The following is a 20,053-nucleotide window of genomic DNA, read 5'->3' on the forward strand; positions in this document are numbered from 1 at the left end:
CATTTTAATAATTAAATTCTATTGAATTACTATATATACTAAGGATGAAAGTGGAATGGTGCAATCCTATTGGTCGGCCACTATTCATCAATAGTGGTAGGCCACTATTCATCTTTTTTTTAATCATTTTAGGTGCAATCTCATTGGCCGGCCACTATTTATCAATAGTGGTCGGCCACTATTCATCTTTTTTTTTATCATTTTAATTTATTTCTTTACCCCCGGATTCCTATTGGTCGAGCACTATTCATCATTTCAATTTATTTTTTTGTCTTTATCATTTGGAGAAAATTGATAGGATAGTATACACGAATACATACACTAGCTATTACACGGTTTAAAATATATAATATTTTTTAATTTTGTCTTTATCATTTGGAAAAAGTTGATAGGATAGTATACATGAATACATACACTAGCTATTACACGGTTTAAAATATATAATATATTTTTTTAATTAAATCGCTAGCACTTTTCAAGGAGCAGCACGCGAACCTCACCTTTCTTGTTGAAAAACGTTTTCCGCACGTTTGAAATTAAATCAATTGAATATTATGAACTTAATTCTCCACTAACTTTTGTCTAACTATCGTTATCTGACACTTTGTTCTCACTTGTAAATCACTTTACCATTTATGCCGTATATCTTTAAAAAGAAATGATTTCTTAAATCAACATGGACCTCACAACCGAGACGCCTAATCATATCACAATGTATCTGATAATTCAATTATTTGATATTATCTTTTAATCTCGTCGATAAATATAATAAACTTATATTGAAACAAATACGTTCATGTAAAGTATTATACATCTAATACTTTGTTAACGTTTTCAATTAATATAACTATATATTATATATACATATCTATACACATAAATGTTCGTGAATCATCGAGCACGGTCAAAGGGTAATTGATTACATGAATATAGTTTCAAACTTTTTAAGACTCAACATTACAGACTTTGCTTATCGTGTCGGAAACATTAAATCATATAAAGATTAAGTTTAAATTTGGTCAGAAATTTCCGGGCTGTCAAATTATTCATTGCAATCTTCACGATTACATAAACTTAACCATATGGAGAGGTGTTGGAATGGAGGTATGAATTAGCGAAATATAACGACACTTGATCGACGTGGTTATATTATGGTAAGTCCGACCAAAGTCCCAATGGCTCAAAATGATGGTGGGTAAAGAATTCAAAATCTATTTAATACCTCTAGACCTAGAAAACTTTGATGTAATTATTGGTGTAGATTGGTTAGCCAAGAAAAAATCCAACTTTCCTTGTGATCTCAAAACCATTCGTATCCCTATCGAGAACGGTGAACACTTGATCGTTTATAGCAAAAAGAGTTGCACCGGGCTTAACCTCATTTCGTGCCTCAACGTTGAAAATATCTTTGTAAGGGTTGTTTTGCGATCCTAGCCCATGTTAAGAAAGTCGAGACCGATGAGAAGCATATCGACGATGTGCCAATTGTTAGTGATTTTTTGATGTATTTCCCGAAGAATTTCAGGGTATTTTACCTCATCGACCGGTTGAATTCCAAATCAATCTTATACCAGGAGCCGCACCCATAGCACGTGTACCGTATAGACTCGCTCCTTCGGAAATAAAAGAATTTCAAAGGCAACTCCAAGAACTATTTAACTGTGGTTTTATCCAACCTAGCCATTCACCATGGAGAACTCCAATTCTATTCGTTAAGAAGAAAAATGGATCCCTACGAATGTGCTTCGATTATCGTGAACTAAATAAATTATCGGTTAAGAACCAACATCCTCTTCCCCGTATCGATAATCTCTTGATCAATTACAAGGATCTCGTATGTATTCCAAAATCTACCTCCATTCCGATTATCATCAATTAAGGGTTAAGTGAGAAGATGTCTCCAAAACCGTTTTCCAAACTCGCTACGGTAGTTATGAATTTCTTATAGTGCCGTTCAGTTTAACTAATGCCCCTGCCATATTCATGAACCTTATGAATCGCGTATGCAAGTCTTATCTAGACAGATTTGTTATCGTATTCATAGATGATATCTTAATCTATTCAAAAAGTGAAGAAGAACTCGAACAACACCTCCGACTCGTGCTTGAACTCTTGAGACAAGAACTACTCTATGCCAAATTCTCAAAATAGGGAATTTTTGGTTAAATGAAGCCCAATTTTCTGGGCCATGTTGTTAATGGTCAATGTATTAAGTCGATCTCGCGAAAATCAAAGCCATACATAATGGGGAAACCCCACAACTCCGACTCATATTCGTAAATTTTTTTGGATCTCGCCGGTTATTACCGAAGATTCATTTCCGACTTTTCCCTTATTGCTAGTCCTTTAACCTCGTTAACTTACGAAGGAAATAAATTCGTTTAGTCTGCCGAACAAGAGTCGACATTTCGAATCTTAAAGAAGAAGTTAACCACCGCACCGATCTTATCTCTTCCCGAAGGAAATAATGATTTTGTGGTATTTCGTAATGCCTCCAAACAAGGTTTTAGGTGTTGTTAATGCAACGAAAGAAAGTTATTGCTTACGCTTCCCGATAATTGGAATATAATAAAAAAACTATACGACATACGATCTCGAACTTGGAGCCGCTGTCTTTACACTTAAATTGTGAAGACACTATCCTTATGGAACCAAAAGTACCGTTCTCACCGACCACAAAAGCCTCCAACACATTTTCAATCGAAAACAACTCAACATGAGACAACGACGGTGGACTGAAACATTGAATGATTATGATTGTGAACTTCGTTACCATCTGGGCGAGGCTAATGTTGTAGCCGATGCCTTTAGCCGGAAGGAAATAATTAAACCTCTCTGTGTCCGAACCATGAACGTGATTATCCACACCAACCTTACTAGCCCAATTCGTGTAGCGCAAAATGGAGCTCAATTATGAAAATATTTCTAAGTGAACACCTGAAAGGCCTCCTCTCTCGACTCAAAATCAAAAAGACTGAAATTCGTTATTTTGCCTGAAGAAATTGGATACCAAATTATGGGGCTCGATCAACCTTCTTATCACCACGTACCATGTTGCATGACTCCGTCATTTTCGTTGCTACCATCTGAAAACTCCAAAAATATTGATAACATAATCCAAGGATACATCTTTCTTCATTGACTTATCATCCTTATGTTTCTGATAAATGGCCAGCTCCTACTCAACTATGAAATATATAACTGCGTGTACTATCTCGTTTCCACCAAGTCTTAACTTTTGACCACAATATGCGTGATATGGCTATATCAAGATGACACACTTCTTCTATCATTACACTCATACTTCCTTATAAGGAAATCCTATCATCCGATCTCGCAATGGAGAGAGACTCTATACACTATACCAGTATTCACCATGAGGGGGAATAATCTTATCGAACGATTTCAGAAACTGACAAGATGGGAAAAACTTGCACAACTATACATTGAAGGAATTCTATTCCAACACGGAGTACCATTGCCGATTATCTCGAATCGAGATGCTCGTTTCATTTCTAGATTTTGGGGTACCTTGCAAGAAAATTTAAGAACAGATTAGATATAGGTACCACGTATCACTCACAAAGCAACGGAAAAAGCAAACGTACGATTCGAACCTTGGAGGCCATAATACGAGTTGAGTTATCAACTTCAAATGTACTTGGGAAAAGTATTTGCCTTTAACCGAATTCTCTTACTACAATAGTTATCACTCGAGTATTAACGCCGCACCTTTCGAAGCTTTATATGGCCTCAAATGTCGTTCTCCTAATTATGGGCTGAAGTAGGCGACCAGCAAATTACCGAACCCGCGATCATTCATGAAATAACCGTTAAGATCGTTCAAATCCAAGAAAGGCTCAAGACTGCCCGTAGTCGCCAAAAGAGCTATGCCAATGTTAGACGTAAACCACTCGAATTCCAAGTGGGTACACCGCGAAATGTTAAAAGTCGCACCTTGGAAAGTTGTAATCCGTTTCGGGAAACGTAGAAAGCTAAATCCACGACATTTTGATCCTTTTGAAATCTTGGAGGGTATAGTAACCGTTGCTTACCGTTTCGATCTTCTGACTCAATCGAGTTCCGTTCATCCTACATTCCATGTATCGAACTTGAAAAAGTGTCTTGCCGAACAAGAAATTGTTATTCCTTTCGATGAGCTTAATATCGGTGACATACTCCACTTCATAGGAGAACCGGTTGAAATTATGGATCGTGAAGCCAAATCTTAAAACAAAGTAAAATTCCTATCCTCAATGTTCATTGGAATGCCAAAAGAGGACCCGAGTTTACGTAGGAAGGACAAGATCAAATGTTAAAGAAAATACCCTCACTTATTTGTAGAATTGGCATCGCAAGGTCTCTAGGAAGAAACAACAACTACTACTTCCAACTAAATTTCAGGACGAAATTTCTTTTAAGGTGTGGGTAATGTAATAACCCGCCTTTTTCTGTTAATTTATTTTAACGCCCGTATATAATATCTTTCGTTATCTAAATTCGTATCCTCCGTTGATTAGCATTTTAATATTCCCATTATTCAATTATAACATCTCTCGTTTACTCTAGCGTATTTAAAATAATTCGTTCGGTAAATTCATGCACCCACTTTTAAACTCGAGGGACTAATGTTTTCAAGTGGACAAACTAGTGACTAGTGGTTGACTAGTCAATCCCCCACCACCAACACTCATTCATTTCACCTCCTCATTCATGATTTCTTCCATCTTTTTCTCTTAAACCCCAACATTAAAGAATCATCATCTAAATTCGATCTAGGAAGCTTACAACAAAACTAATTGTACTTTTGGAATCCTTTCTTCATACTCTACGTTTTGATACTAATTTCATATCTTGGGGTAAGGTTTTTCTAAAACTCAATTTTCTCTAATTCGTTTTATAGACTTGAAATGGTGTTAGTTAGTGTCTATGGCTCACTAGGTTGTTGTGTATGTGAATGATTTGCTCGATTTTGTTGTTTTGAGTAACTAGCATGAACACTTGAAATGGGTTTGTTGAATCTTTGATGTTGGTTGATTAAATGTTGATTAAACGTTAAAGTTCATGTATTAAATGTGTTACTAGCATCATTAACTTCAATTTGATGTGTAGGTTGAATTGGAAAACTTCACTAACATGATTATTGATTTGGTGATTTTGGTTAGGGTTTGATAGACTTAAATATGAACTTTTGATGCCTTGAATGCTATGAAATATTGTCGGTAAGTATTTAGTTGCAATGTATTTTTAATTACCTTCAAAACAGCATATCGTATGTGTAAATTGGATGCCCGAATCATCAAATTGCATTTATGAACTTGAAACATTAAATGATGAACATTCAATGATCTTTCGACGAGGATTTAATTGTTGTAAATTCTAGTTTTTTTTGATAATATCTGTTTAGTTGTATTCCTCGTTAAATTTCCTTTCCAATGATATAAGATACGTGTTTTGAATGTTTACGGTTCGTTATTTGTGAATTGGTGAATTTTGGTTCGAGACTTGAACACTTGAAACAGCCCAGGAATCAGCCCAGGTGCTTTGCCGCGGCGCGGCAAATCCTTGGTGCGGCGCGGCGTTTGCCTGAAATGTGGGCTGTTAAATTTTGCGTTTTCACGTTTAATTCTAACTATGCTACGCACCTCCAATTAACATGTAACTTGGTCTAACATGCTCATATATTATTATATAACTCAGAAAAATTGTCCGAGACCAGACCCGAACGTGTTGATTTTTTCATTGACTTTGACTTGACCAAAGTTGACTTTTATTCAAACTTAACCAATACCTTGTTTAATCGTTATAACATTTCTCTTATACTTGATTCTTGCATGAAACTTGACAACTTGATTCACATGCTATATAATCGAGTCGTAACGAGCTATAGGACTAATTGAACATATTTCGACCGACCTTGTGTCTTACCCAGTATTGATACAACTTACTTGTTTAGGTCAAGAGTAAACAACTTTCATTGCACAACATTTAAAATGATGTACTTTGGCATGCAACTATGGTGAGATCATAGTCCCACCTTTTCAACAACTTTTGCTCTTTAAATCATGAGATGAGAAACATATATGGTTTATACTTTATACTTTGAACACAAGTACGAAAACAAACATTCCACGTGCGAGTAAGAACAAAAATCCTCAAGTCCAATTATCATTAGTTACACTTGTAGGGTGTAAGCGTGAATTTATTTTGTGTGGCCATACGGGTTTGATGAACCCTCATTTGGACGGTTCGCTACCGTTAGCGGATGAAATATATTTTCGGGTATAGTGTAGGTTCTAACACTATGATTCAGAGGTACCATTCAGTTAAGCCTTGATAATTAGGTGCTCGGCAAACAAACAACATCTTTGGAATGCAAAAAATTTGGATAATCAACTTTATACTAAATCTCGTGGTTCAAAAACAACGTTTAAAAATACACCTATGATTTCACCAACGTTTTTCGTTGACAGTTTTCTATATATTTCTCAGGTTCATACTTGGCTACTTGATACATGCTTCCGCACACTTTGATTACTTGCTTGGGGTCAAGCATACATGCATACGCTAATGATAGCACATTTGAATTCAAACTAAATGTTTACATGCGTACGTTATTGATAGCATTCGTGATTTTCAACTTATATTATGTCGCATGTTATTTCATTTATACTTTACAACTTCTGTAAACTTAAACTCATTGTCGAACCGTTTGGTAACTTAAAACTTTGCAAGTCATACACGTTTCAAATGAATGCGACATAATTTTGGTCAAACGCGTCTCATTTAGGGACTATGACCACGTAACGGGACCTAAGTTGACGGCGCCGTCAATGGCGATTTTTTCGGGTTGTCACAGTTTGTCATCCGAAGTTGATTGCGGATGAGCCTAACTATCTTCTTCTTTGGAACTTAGAATCTTTCTTGATCATATGTGTTAATCTCCAGAAGTAATGCTTTGACTTTGTCTTTGAAGTCCGGGTTCTATACCGTACAAGTATGGAAATCTTTATATGAAGCGTGAGTCCAATACTGAGTGTATTGAATTCATTTTGTGAAGTGCGAGTCTTATACTGAATTGTACAGGAGTCATAGTTGAACATAAACCATATTACATTTCTTCCCCAAAATGATGAATTTTTTGCGAAAACGCATCATTTTTAATTGGTTGATGTTGTTGACAATCCCCATAAAATTTGAAAATTCACGGAATTGAATCACCAAATGTGGGTTGATTCAGTAATTGAATCACCAAATTTTGATCATTAAGGTTCAAAAGTTAACAAAAATATCAATTCCGTTAGGTTTCGTTTGCTAGATTTATCGATGGGCCGTAAGCAATTACAACCTCACCAAACCACCAACTTTGATTTCCTTGACTTAGTTGTATACGTCTTGAAGCTTTCATCATCGTCTACCTTTGTCGATCGCTAGACCACAATCTACTCTCTAGATATCTGTTGTGAATAGCTTGTAGAATTTGCTTGATTTGAGATGAAATGTCGAAACTCTAGAAGCTCCCCCTTGAAAGTACATGGGATCTTTCTTTCAAAGTATCGATCAATTGCTATTAGCTTTTATCAACTTCAACCTTTGTCGATTGCTAGACAACAATCTCCTCCCTAGATATCCGTTGAATGCTATTTGTTTATATATCATGATTCGAATAACTCCCCATATGATGTAGGATCTTCTTTGAATCTCTAGCTCCCCCCAATCAAACAATTCTTTCTTTAAACTCGAGTCTTGCAACGTACATATACAAGAGTCATTGTCTAAGCATTACTTTTTCTAGCTCCCCCCCAAATAGACAACCCTTTGAAACAAAATCAAAACTACTGAAATTGCTATACTAACAATCTCTCCCTTAGTTGTTGATTAAGCAATGTTGCCGTTGTGATTATCTTGAAAGTGTTTGTCCTCCGAAGTTGTTTGCGGATGAGCCTAACTATCTTCTTATTTGGAACTTAGAATCTTTCTTGATCATATGTGTGAATCTCCAGAAGTAATGCTTTAACTTTTTTCTTTGAAGTTCGAGTTCTATACCGTACAAGTATGGAAGTCTTTATATGAAGTGTGAGTCCAATACTGAGTGTATTGAAGTCATTTTGTGAAGCGCGAGTCTTGTACTGAATTACACAGGAGTCATAGTTGAACATCAACCATATTACATTTCTCCCCCAAAATGATGAATTTTTTGGGAAAAGGCATCATTTTTAATTGGTTGATGTTGTTGACAATCCCTATAAAATTTGAAAATTCACGGAACTGAATTGCCGAATGTGGGATGATTCGGTAATTGAATCACCAAATTTTTATCATTAAGGTTCAGAAGTTAACAAAAATATTAACTCCGTTAGGTTTCGTTGGCTAGATTTATCGATTGGCCGTAAGCAATTACAACCTCAATAAACCACTAAACTTTGATTAAATAAGCACATTTTTTTTATTTGTTGTGGGTTTTCATCATAATTTGGTAACCTTCTTGAAATAAATTTGGGCCTCCCATGTGTTAAATAAATGACCGAATATTCTCTTTCTTTAATAAGTTTGGCCCAAGAACAAATTACGATTGCAAAGACTTAACCACCGAATGGATTCAGCGGTATACTAATCACCAAAATTCAAGTCAAAATTGTTGGGCCTGCATTTCATATTAAAATCTGTTGAGACAAGAGAATAATAATGGGTCTTGATAAATGAATTCTCAACTGTGTAAGGTATTCGGTTGTGTTGTCGTATGTGTTGATAGAGTCAGTTACGACAATCTTCTTTCTTTCCAGTCAGATCTGTTCGTGTTTGTTAGCCCTTTTTCGGAGGATGCAAAGGTTTTCTTTCGGTTTGCGTGGCTCGAGATTAAAGGAGCACCGGCCATCAGAATTTTAGAAGTTAATGCTAAGAAGATTGGAGGTCTTTTTGGTGATGTTTTGTGCTTGGCCAGGCCCTTAATCAGGTTAAATAATATTGGTTCTATGTATGCTTTTGTTAAATCCAAATGCGCAAAGCATATTCACGATCAAGTCGAGGTGGATTTGGAGGTGTCGAGGGCCTTGATTAACCTCATTTGGGTCTCCGAGGTTAGTGATGTTGCTTCTTTGGAGCAGGTTCTTTTCGAGGATTTTAACAAGGAGTTGTTGGCTGCTGTTAATCATTCGGTTTTAGTTGGCTCTGGGTTAGAATCACCAATTACACAGGTTCCTATTTGTAACTCCATTGGATCTCCTTTCATTGTGGCGAATGCGGACTTGCCTGCGTTTGATAATGCATATTTAGATTCTATTAGAGGTGCTATGCTTGTTAAAAATAAAGAACTTGAAGCAAACACGAATTTACCGTCCGAAGAGGACATGGATGATATGGTTTCCGGTATTCAATTTGGTTCTCTTGAGAAGGGGGTGCCTACTGCTTATGTTCCTTTTTCTTCAGTCACTATTCCATGTAGTGATCCGTTAGTTTCTATCACAGAAGTTGGAGGGGACTTGTTTCCTAGTGTTAAAGCTATTAGTTCCACTTCCACTAGTAATGTTTATGAAGAGAATTTGGTGTCTATTGTAGCTCCACCTCCCATTGTTCCTTGTGTTTCTAATATTCAAATTAAGAAGCCATGTCTTATTATTAATAGCCAAAAGAAGAAGCAGGTGACTTTTAATAATATTGCGGTTTCTTCGAATGTTAAGTCGGGTAAAGATGCTATTAGTGTTCCTAATGAAGATAATGTCATAGAAACGGATCGTAATGTTGGTTTCTTTAAGGGCCTAGAGGAAGAAGGTGAGCTCCCACCATCCGTGCCGGGAATTCATATTGGCAGCTAATCGACAAAGGTTTCTTCATATGAAATTGAGAATCGTTCGATTAAGAAACTTAATTGTTTAACGGTTAATGGCGTGGTTGTCAAACCAATCATTAAGTGTCGGAAAGGTAAAGGTAAGTCGAGTGTCGGTTAATTATATAGGCATTGTTTTGTTTTGTTAGATGTGGTGTTTTCCTTTTGTTAGCTTCGTGTTTAGCTTGTTTGTTTTTCTTAGGTTTTGTGTTTGTGGTAGTTTTGTTTAGTTGCTTTGTGATTGTCTTTCGCTCAGATTGTATCTTTGTTCGTTTTTTCATCTTTGATGAAAAAACTTTGTTTTAATGTTATCATTTTTTTGCCAAAAAAAAAAAAACTGTGTAAGGTCAACCAAATTTTAACTATTTACCCTTAATCATTATAATACTTGAAATGATCACCCTCTTTCCAAATTAAATTTCTTTAGTTCCTTGGTCATGTGCAATGAAAATAATTCCTCACGTGAAAATATAGGAACCACACAATCCTTCACAATCCAATTTCATTTCTTTTGATGATAGGATGATTTCTAAAACCCAACACAATTCACATACTGTACTCTACACCAACAAATTAGAAGTCAATGAAGCTTTTTCAGTTACGAGTAAGACCACTCTTATCCATGACGCAATGTCATGGATAAAGTGACTGACAAATCAGCGCCACATCAGCACCTTCTCTCCTCCTTCATCCCATGACATACCAAAGACTAAACGCTAACATCCATGACGTAATGTCATTGAATAAATTAATTTTTTAAATTTTTTTTATTAATTAAACATTACATTATTATTAAAAACAAATACAAATTAAAATTCAAAATATAACTACTCGTCGTCTTCGTCCTCGTACTCGTCTTCATCTTCGTCCTCGCACTCGTCGTCGTCTTCGTCTTCGTCTTCATCTTCATCTTCATCTTGGTTATTAGTTCCCGAAGGTCCTGGTTCTTCATTGTCATTGACATGCCCGGGAATTGTGGAAGGTCCTGGTGCTGGGTTATATCTGATACGTGCATTCGGTGGTAAATTCCATATGTGTCCGATAAGCTGATCTCGGAGAAACCGATGAATGGTAGAATCGCATAGTTCTTTGGCCATTCGGAGTTGTGTATTAAACCTCTCTCATATTAAAAAATGTACGACGAGCAGGCTGATAATCCTCCTCTAACCCACAAAATGCTCGACCATTATCTTCAGTTATCATATTGTGTAAAATCCCGCAGGAATACATAATGCTTTGGATTTTATCAATATAGAACTGTCGTGCAGGAAGTTTAATGATTGCCCAATGTGAAATGTCCCGTTCTTATTGATTAAAAACGTTCCATATTAATTGATTTCGTTGCGAGGTTTTGACCTCTATATGAGACGTTTTTCAAAGACTGCATTCATTTTTTAAACAAACCATAACCTTTATTTCATCAATAAAGGTTTAAAAAAGCTTTACGTAGATTATCAAATAATGATAATCTAAAATATCCTGTTTACACACGACCATTACATAATGGTTTACAATACAAATATGTTACAACAAAATAAGTTTCTTGAATGCAGTTTTTACACAATATCATACAAGCATGGACTCCAAATCTTGTCCTTATTTAAGTATGCGACAGCGGAAGCTCTTAATAATCACCTGAGAATAAACATGCTTAAAACGTCAACAAAAATGTTGGTGAGTTATAGGTTTAACCTATATATATCAAATCGTAACAATAGACCACAAGATTTCATATTTCAATACACATCCCATACATAGAGATAAAAATCATTCATATGGTGAACACCTGGTAACCGACAATAACAAGATGCATATATAAGAATATCCCCATCATTCCGGGACACCCTTCGGATATGATATAAATTTCGAAGTACTAAAGCATCCGGTACTTTGGATGGGGTTTGTTAGGCCCAATAGATCTATCTTTAGGATTCGCGTCAATTAGGGTGTCTGTTCCCTAATTCTTAGATTACCAGACTTAATAAAAAGGGGCATATTCGATTTCGATAATTCAACCATAGAATGTAGTTTCACGTACTTGTGTCTATTTTGTAAATCATTTATAAAACCTGCATGTATTCTCATCCCAAAAATATTAGATTTTAAAAGTGGGACTATAACTCACTTTCACAGATTTTTTACTTCGTCGGGAAGTAAGACTTGGCCACTGGTTGATTCACAAACCTATAACAATATATACATATATATCAAAGTATGTTCAAAATATATTTACAACACTTTTAATATATTTTGATGTTTTAAGTTTATTAAGTCAGCTGTCCTCGTTAGTAACCTACAACTAGTTGTCCACAGTTAGATGTACAGAAATAAATCGATAAATATTATCTTGAATCAATCCACGACCCATTGTATACGTATCTCAGTATTGATCACAACTCAAACTATATATATTTTGGAATCAACCTCAACCCTGTATAGCTAACTCCAACATTCACATATAGAGTGTCTATGGTTGTTCCGAAATATATATAGATGTGTCGACATGATAGGTCGAAACATTGTATACGTGTCTATGGTATCTCAAGATTACATAATATATAATACAAGTTGATTAAGTTATGGTTGGAATAGATTTGTTACCAATTTTCACGTAGCTAAAATGAGAAAAATTATCCAATCTTGTTTTACCCATAACTTCTTCATTTTAAATCCGTTTTGAGTGAATCAAATTGCTATGGTTTCATATTGAACTCTATTTTATGAATCTAAACAAAAAAAGTATAGGTTTCTAGTCGGAAAAATAAGTTACAGCCCGCGGTGTTACTACGACGGCGTAAATCCGGTTTTACGGTGTTTTTCGTGTTTCCAGGTTTTAAATCATTAAGTTAGCATATCATATAGATATAGAACATGTGTTTAGTTGATTTTAAAAGTCAAGTTAGAAGGATTAACTTTTGTTTGCGAACAAGTTTAGAATTAACTAAACTATGTTCTAGTGATTACAAGTTTAAACCTTCGAATAAGATAGCTTTATATGTATGAATCGAATGATGTTATGAACATCATTACTACCTTAAGTTCCTTGGATGAACCTACTAGAAAAGTGAAAAATGGATCTAGCTTCAATGGATCCTTGGATGGCTCAAAGTTCTTGAAGCAAAATCATGACACGAAAACAAGTTCAAGTAAGATCATCACTTGAAATAAGATTGTTATAGTTATAGAAATTGAACCAAAGTTTGAATATGATTATTACCTTGTATTAGAATGATAACCTACTGTAAGAAACAAAGATTTCTTGAGGTTGGATGATCACCTTACAAGATTGGAAGTGAGCTAGCAAACTTGAAAGTATTCTTGATTTTATGAAACTAGAACTTTTGGAATTTATGAAGAACACTTAGAACTTGAAGATAGAACTTGAGAGAGTTCAATTAGATGAAGAAAATTGAAGAATGAAAGTGTTTGTAGGTGTTCTTGGTCGTTGGTGTATGGATTAGATATAAAGGATATGTAATTTTGTTTTCATGTAAATAAGTCATGAATGATTACTCATATTTTTGTAATCTTATGAGATATTTCATGCTAGTTGCCAAATGATGGTTCCCACATGTGTTAGGTGACTCACATGGGCTGCTAAGAGCTGATCATTGGAGTGTATATACCAATAGTACATACATCTAAAAGCTGTGTATTGTACGAGTACGAATACGGGTGCATACGAGTAGAATTGTTGATGAAACTGAACGAGAATGTAATTGTAAGCATTTTTGTTAAGTAGAAGTATTTTGATAAGTGTATTGAAGTCTTTCAAAAGTGTATAAATACATATTAAAACACTACATGTATATACATTTTAACTGAGTCGTTAAGTCATCGTTAGTCGTTACATGTAAGTGTTGTTTTGAAACCTTTAGGTTAACGATCTTGTTAAATGTTGTTAACCCAATGTTTATAATATCAAAAGAGATTTTAAATTATTATATTATCATGATATTATGATGTACGAATATCTCTTAATATGATATATATACATTAAATGTCGTTACAACGATAAACGTTATATATATGTCTCGTTTCAAAATCATTAAGTTAGTAGTCTTGTTTTTACATATGTAGTTCATTGTTAATATAATTAATGATATGTTTACTTATCATAATATCATGTTAACTATATATATAACCATATATATGTCATCATATAGTTTTTTTACAAGTTTTAACGTTCGTGAATCACCGGTCAACTTGGGTGGTCAATTGTCTATATGAAACCTATTTCAATTAATCAAGTCTTAACAAGTATGATTGCTTAACATGTTGGAAAACATTTAATCATGTAAACATCAATCTCAATTAATATATATAAACATGGAAAAGTTCGGGTCACTACAGTACCTACCCGTTAAATAAATTTCGTCCCGAAATTTTAAGCTGTTGAAGGTGTTGACGAATCTTCTGGAAATAGATGCGGGTATTTCTTCTTCATCTGATCTTCACGCTCCCAGGTGAACTCGGGTCCTCTACTAGCATTCCATTGAACCTTAACAATTGGTATCTTGTTTTGCTTAAGTCTTTTAACCTCACGATCCATTATTTCGACGGGTTCTTCGATGAATTGGAGTTTTTCGTTGATTTGTATTTCATCTAACGGAATAGTGAGATCTTCTTTAGCAAAACATTTCTTCAAATTCGAGACGTGGAAAGTGTTATGTACAGCCGCGAGTTGTTGAGGTAACTCAAGTCGGTAAGCTACTGGTCCGACACGATCAATAATCTTGAATGGTCCAATATACCTTGGATTTAATTTCCCTCGTTTACCAAATCGAACAACGCCTTTCCAAGGTGAAACTTTAAGCATGACCATCTCTCCAATTTCAAATTCTATATCTTTTCTTTTAATGTCAGCGTAGCTCTTTTGTCGACTTTGGGCGGTTTTCAACAGTTGTTGAATTTGGATGATCTTCTCGGTAGTTTCTTGTATAATCTCCGAACCCGTAATCTGTCTATCCCCCACCTCACTCCAACAAATCGGAGACCTGCACTTTCTACCATAAAGTGCTTCAAACGGCGCCATCTCAATGCTTGAATGGTAGCTGTTGTTGTAGGAAAATTCTGCTAACGGTAGATGTCGATCCCAACTGTTTCTGAAATCAATAACACATGCTCGTAGCATGTCTTCAAGCGTTTGTATCGTCCTTTCGCTCTGCCCATCAGTTTGTAGATGATAGGCAGTACTCATGTCTAGACGAGTTCCTAATGCTTGCTGTAATGTCTGCCAGAATCTTGAAATAAATCTGCCATCCCTATCAGAGATAATAGAGATTGGTATTCCATGTCTGGAGATGACTTCCTTCAAATACAGTCGTGCTAACTTCTCCATCTTGTCATCTTCTCTTATTGGTAGGAAGTGTGCTGATTTGGTGAGACGATCAACTATTACCCAAATAGTATCAAAACCACTTGCAGTCCTTGGCAATTTAGTGATGAAATCCATGGTAATGTTTTCCCATTTCCATTCCGGGATTTCGGGTTGTTGAAGTAGACCTGATGGTTTCTGATGCTCAGCTTTGACCTTAGAACACGTCAAACATTCTCCTACGTATTTAGCAACATCGGCTTTCATACCCGGCCACCAAAAATGTTTCTTGAGATCCTTGTACATCTTCCCCGTTCCAGGATGTATTGAGTATCTGGTTTTATGTGCTTCTCTAAGTACCATTTCTCTCATATCTCCAAATTTTGGTACCCAAATCCTTTCAGCCCTATACCGGGTTCCGTCTTCCCGAATATTAAGATGCTTCTCCGATCCTTTGGGTATTTCATCCTTTAAATTTCCCTCTTTTAAAACTCCTTGTTGCGCCTCCTTTATTTGAGTAGTAATGTTATTATGAATCATTATATTCATAGATTTTACTCGAATGGGTTCTCTATCCTTCCTGCTCAAGGCATCGGCTACCACATTTGCCTTCCCCGGATGGTAACGAATCTCAAAATCGTAATCATTCAATAATTCAATCCACCTACGCTGCCTCATATTCAGTTGTTTCTGATTAAATATGTGTTGAAGACTTTTGTGGTCGGTATATATAATACTTTTGACCCCATATAAGTAGTGCCTCCAAGTCTTTAATGCAAAAACAACCGCGCCTAATTCCAAATCATGCGTCGTATAATTTTGTTCGTGAATCTTCAATTGTCTAGACGCATAAGCAATCACCTTCGTTCGTTGCATTAATACACAACCGAGACCTTGCTTTGATGCGTCACAATAAATCACAAAATCATCATTCCCTTCAGGCAATGACAATATAGGTGCCGTAGTTAGCTTTTTCTTCAATAACTGAAACGCTTTCTCTTGTTCATCATTCCATTCAAATTTCTTCCCTTTATGCGTTAATGCAGTCAAGGGTTTTGCTATTCTGGAAAAGTCTTGGATGAACCTTCTGTAGTAACCAGCTAGTCCTAAAAACTGGCGTATGTGTTTCGGAGTTTTCGGGGTTTCCCACTTTTCAACAGTTTCTATCTTTGCCGGATCCACCTTAATACCTTCTTTGTTCACTATGTGACCGAGGAATTGAACTTCTTCCAACCAAAATGCACACTTTGAAAACTTAGCGTACAATTCTTCCTTCCTCAATACTTCTAACACCTTTCTCAAATGTTCACCGTGTTCTTGGTCATTCTTTGAGTAAATAAGTATGTCATCAATGAAAACAATGACAAACTTGTCAAGGTATGGTCCACACACTCGGTTCATAAGGTCCATGAACACAGCTGGTGCATTAGTTAAACCAAACGGCATGACCATAAACTCGTAATGACCGTAACGTGTTCTGAAAGCAGTCTTTGGAATATCATCTTCTTTCACCCGCATTTGATGATACCCGGAACGTAAGTCAATCTTTGAATAAACAGACGAGCCTTGTAGTTGATCAAATAAGTCGTCGATTCTCGGTAGTGGGTAGCGGTTCTTGATGGTAAGTTTGTTCAACTCTCGGTAGTCGATACACAACCTGAATGTACCATCTTTCTTCTTGACAAACAAAACAGGAGCTCCCCACGGTGATGTGCTTGGTCGAATGAAACCACGCTCTAAAAGTTCTTGTAATTGGCTTTGCAGTTCTTTCATCTCGCTGGGTGCGAGTCTGTAAGGAGCACGAGCTATTGGTGCAGCTCCTGGTACAAGATCTATTTGAAATTCAACGGATCGATGTGGGGGTAATCCCGGTAATTCTTTCGGAAATACATCGGGAAATTCTTTTGCAATGGGAACATCATTGATGCTCTTTTCTTCAGTTTGTACTTTCTCGACGTGTGCTAGAACAGCATAGCAACCTTTTCTTATTAGTTTTTGTGCCTTCAAATTACTAATAAGATGTAGCTTCGTGTTTCCCTTTTCTCCGTACACCATTAAGGGTTTTCCTTTTTCTCGTATAATGCGAATTGCATTTTTGTAACAAACGATCTCTGCTTTCACTTCTTTCAACAAGTCCATACCGATTATCACATCAAAACTCCCTAACTCTACTGGTATCAAATCAATCTTAAATGTTTCGCTAACCAGTTTAATTTCTCGATTCCGACATATATTATCTGCTGAAATTAATTTACCATTTGCTAATTCGAGTAAAAATTTACTATCCAAAGGCGTCAATGGACAACTTAATTTAGCACAAAAATCTCTACTCATATAGCTTCTATCCGCACCCGAATCAAATAAAACGTAAGCAGATTTATTGTCAATAAGAAACGTACCCGTAACAAGCTCCGGGTCTTCCTGTGCCTCTACCGCATTAATATTGAAAACTCTTCCACGGCCTTGTCCATTCGTGTTCTCTTGGTTCGGGCAATTTCTAATAATGTGGCCTGGTTTTCCACATTTATAACAAACTACATTGGCATAACTTGCTCCGACACTACTTGCTCCGCCATTACTCGTTCCGACACCATTTGTTCCTTTCGTTCTATTAACCCCTGGTCCGTAGACCTCACACTTCGCCGCGCTATGACCATTTCTTTTACACTTGTTGCAAAATTTGGTGCAGAACCCCGAGTGATTCTTTTCACACCTTTGGCATAGTTGCTTCTGATTGTTGTTGTTGTTGCGGTTATTATTGTTGTTGGGATGATTGTTGTAGTTGCTGTTGTTGTTGTTGTTGTTGTTGTTGTTGTTTGGCCGTTTGTTGTAGTTGCGATTGATGTTGCGATTGTTGGGATAATTGTTGCGATTATTGTTGTAATTGCTGTTGTTGTTGTATTGGTGATTCTTATCACCGTTTTCCTCCCACTTTCTTTTGACTTGCTTCACATTGGCCTCTTCAGCAGTCTGTTCTTTAATTCTTTCTTCAATCTGGTTCACTAGTTTGTGAGCCATTCTACATGCCTGTTGTATGGAGGCGGGCTCGTGTGAACTTATATCTTCTTGGATTCTTTCCGGTAATCCTTTCACAAACGCGTCGATCTTCTCTTCCTCATCTTCGAATGCTCCCGGACACAATAGGCACAATTCTGTGAATCGTCTTTCGTACGTGGTAATATCAAATCCTTGGGTTCGTAACCCTCTAAGTTCTGTCTTGAGCTTATTGACCTCGGTTCTGGGACGGTACTTCTCGTTCATCAAGTGCTTGAATGCTGACCACGGTAGTGCGTACGCATCATCTTGTCCCACTTGCTCTAGATAGGTATTCCACCATGTTAACGCAGAACCTGTGAAAGGTATGTGTAGCGTACTTCACTTTGTCCTCTTCAGTACACTTACTTATGGCAAACACCGATTCAACCTTCTCGGTCCACCGTTTCAATCCGATCGGTCCTTCGGTTCCATCAAATTCCAAAGGTTTGCAGGCAGTGAATTCTTTGTAGGTGCATCCTACACGATTTCCTGTACTGCTAGATCCAAGGTTATTGTTGGTATGTAGCGCAGCCTGTACTGCGGCTATGTTTGAAGATAGAAAAGTACGGAATTCCTCTTCATTCATATTCACGGTGTGTCGAGTAGTCGGTGCCATTTCCTTCAAAATAGTTAAATGGAACAAGTTAATCATACAGAATATTAAGAGTAGTTAATAGTATTTCGTAGCATAATATGAACTCATTTATAAAAGGTTTTTCTTCATATTAGCGTTTTATAAGTTTAAATTCGGGTAGTACCTACCCGTTAAGTTCATACTTAGTAGCTAATATACAATTCAACTACTACAATTCTATATGAAAAACTGATTATAATAATATTTCGCGTTCAAACTTTTATACAATATTTTACAAACTTACAATACCGCTTATTTTACATAAAGCATGAAATATAGCACACAATAACTTTGATACAAGATAGTTGTGAAGACAATTCTAGCTAGTACACAAGTCGTTCAGCAAAGGCAATAAAGACACGTAATTCATACGTCCAGAAACAAGTCATGCATTCTGGTTTTACTAGGACTACTTCCCATCCTTGGTCTTGTGCAACATAACCGTTATGGCCGTTGATAAGACAGCGTGTTGTAACGTCATCAAAGGGACGAGGGTTACGTAATGTCCAACAGTCCCGTAATAATCTAAAAACCTCATTTCTTACCCCAATTACCGACTCCGTCACTTGTGGAAACGTTTTGTTTAATAGTTGTAGCCCGATGTTCTTGTTCTCACTTTGGTGAGAAGCGAACATTACTAATCCGTAAGAATAACATGCTTCTTTATGTTGCATGTTAGCCGCTTTTTCTAAATCACGAAGTCCAATATTCGGATATATTGAGTCAAAATAATTTCTTAACCCGTTGCGTAAAATAGCATTTGGGTTCCCCGCAATATATGCGTCAAAGTAAACACATCGTAACTTATGGGTTTCCCAATGTGATATCCCCCATCTTTCAAACGAAAGTCTCTTATAAACCAAGACATTCTTGGAACGTTCTTCGAATGTCTTACAAACTGATCTCGCCTTAAATAGTTGTGCCGAAGAATTCTGGCCGACTCTAGACAAGATTTCATCAATCATGTCTCCGGGTAGGTCTCTTAAAATATTGGGTTGTCTATCCATTTTGTGTTTTTAAACTGTAAAATAGACAAGAGTTAGATTCATAAAAAAAATACTTATTAATACAAGCAATTTTTACATATATCATAAAGCATAAGAACACTATATTCCATATATTACACCACACGAATACAACTATCTTATTCCGACTCGCTCGTTTCTTCTTCTTCGGTTTTGGTTCGTTTTGCCAAGTTTCTAGGGATATATGATGTTCCCCTAATACGAGCCGTCGTTGTCCA

The sequence above is a fragment of the Rutidosis leptorrhynchoides genome, chromosome 6 (genome assembly GCF_046630445.1).
Source record: "Rutidosis leptorrhynchoides isolate AG116_Rl617_1_P2 chromosome 6, CSIRO_AGI_Rlap_v1, whole genome shotgun sequence".
NCBI lineage: Eukaryota > Viridiplantae > Streptophyta > Magnoliopsida > Asterales > Asteraceae > Rutidosis > Rutidosis leptorrhynchoides.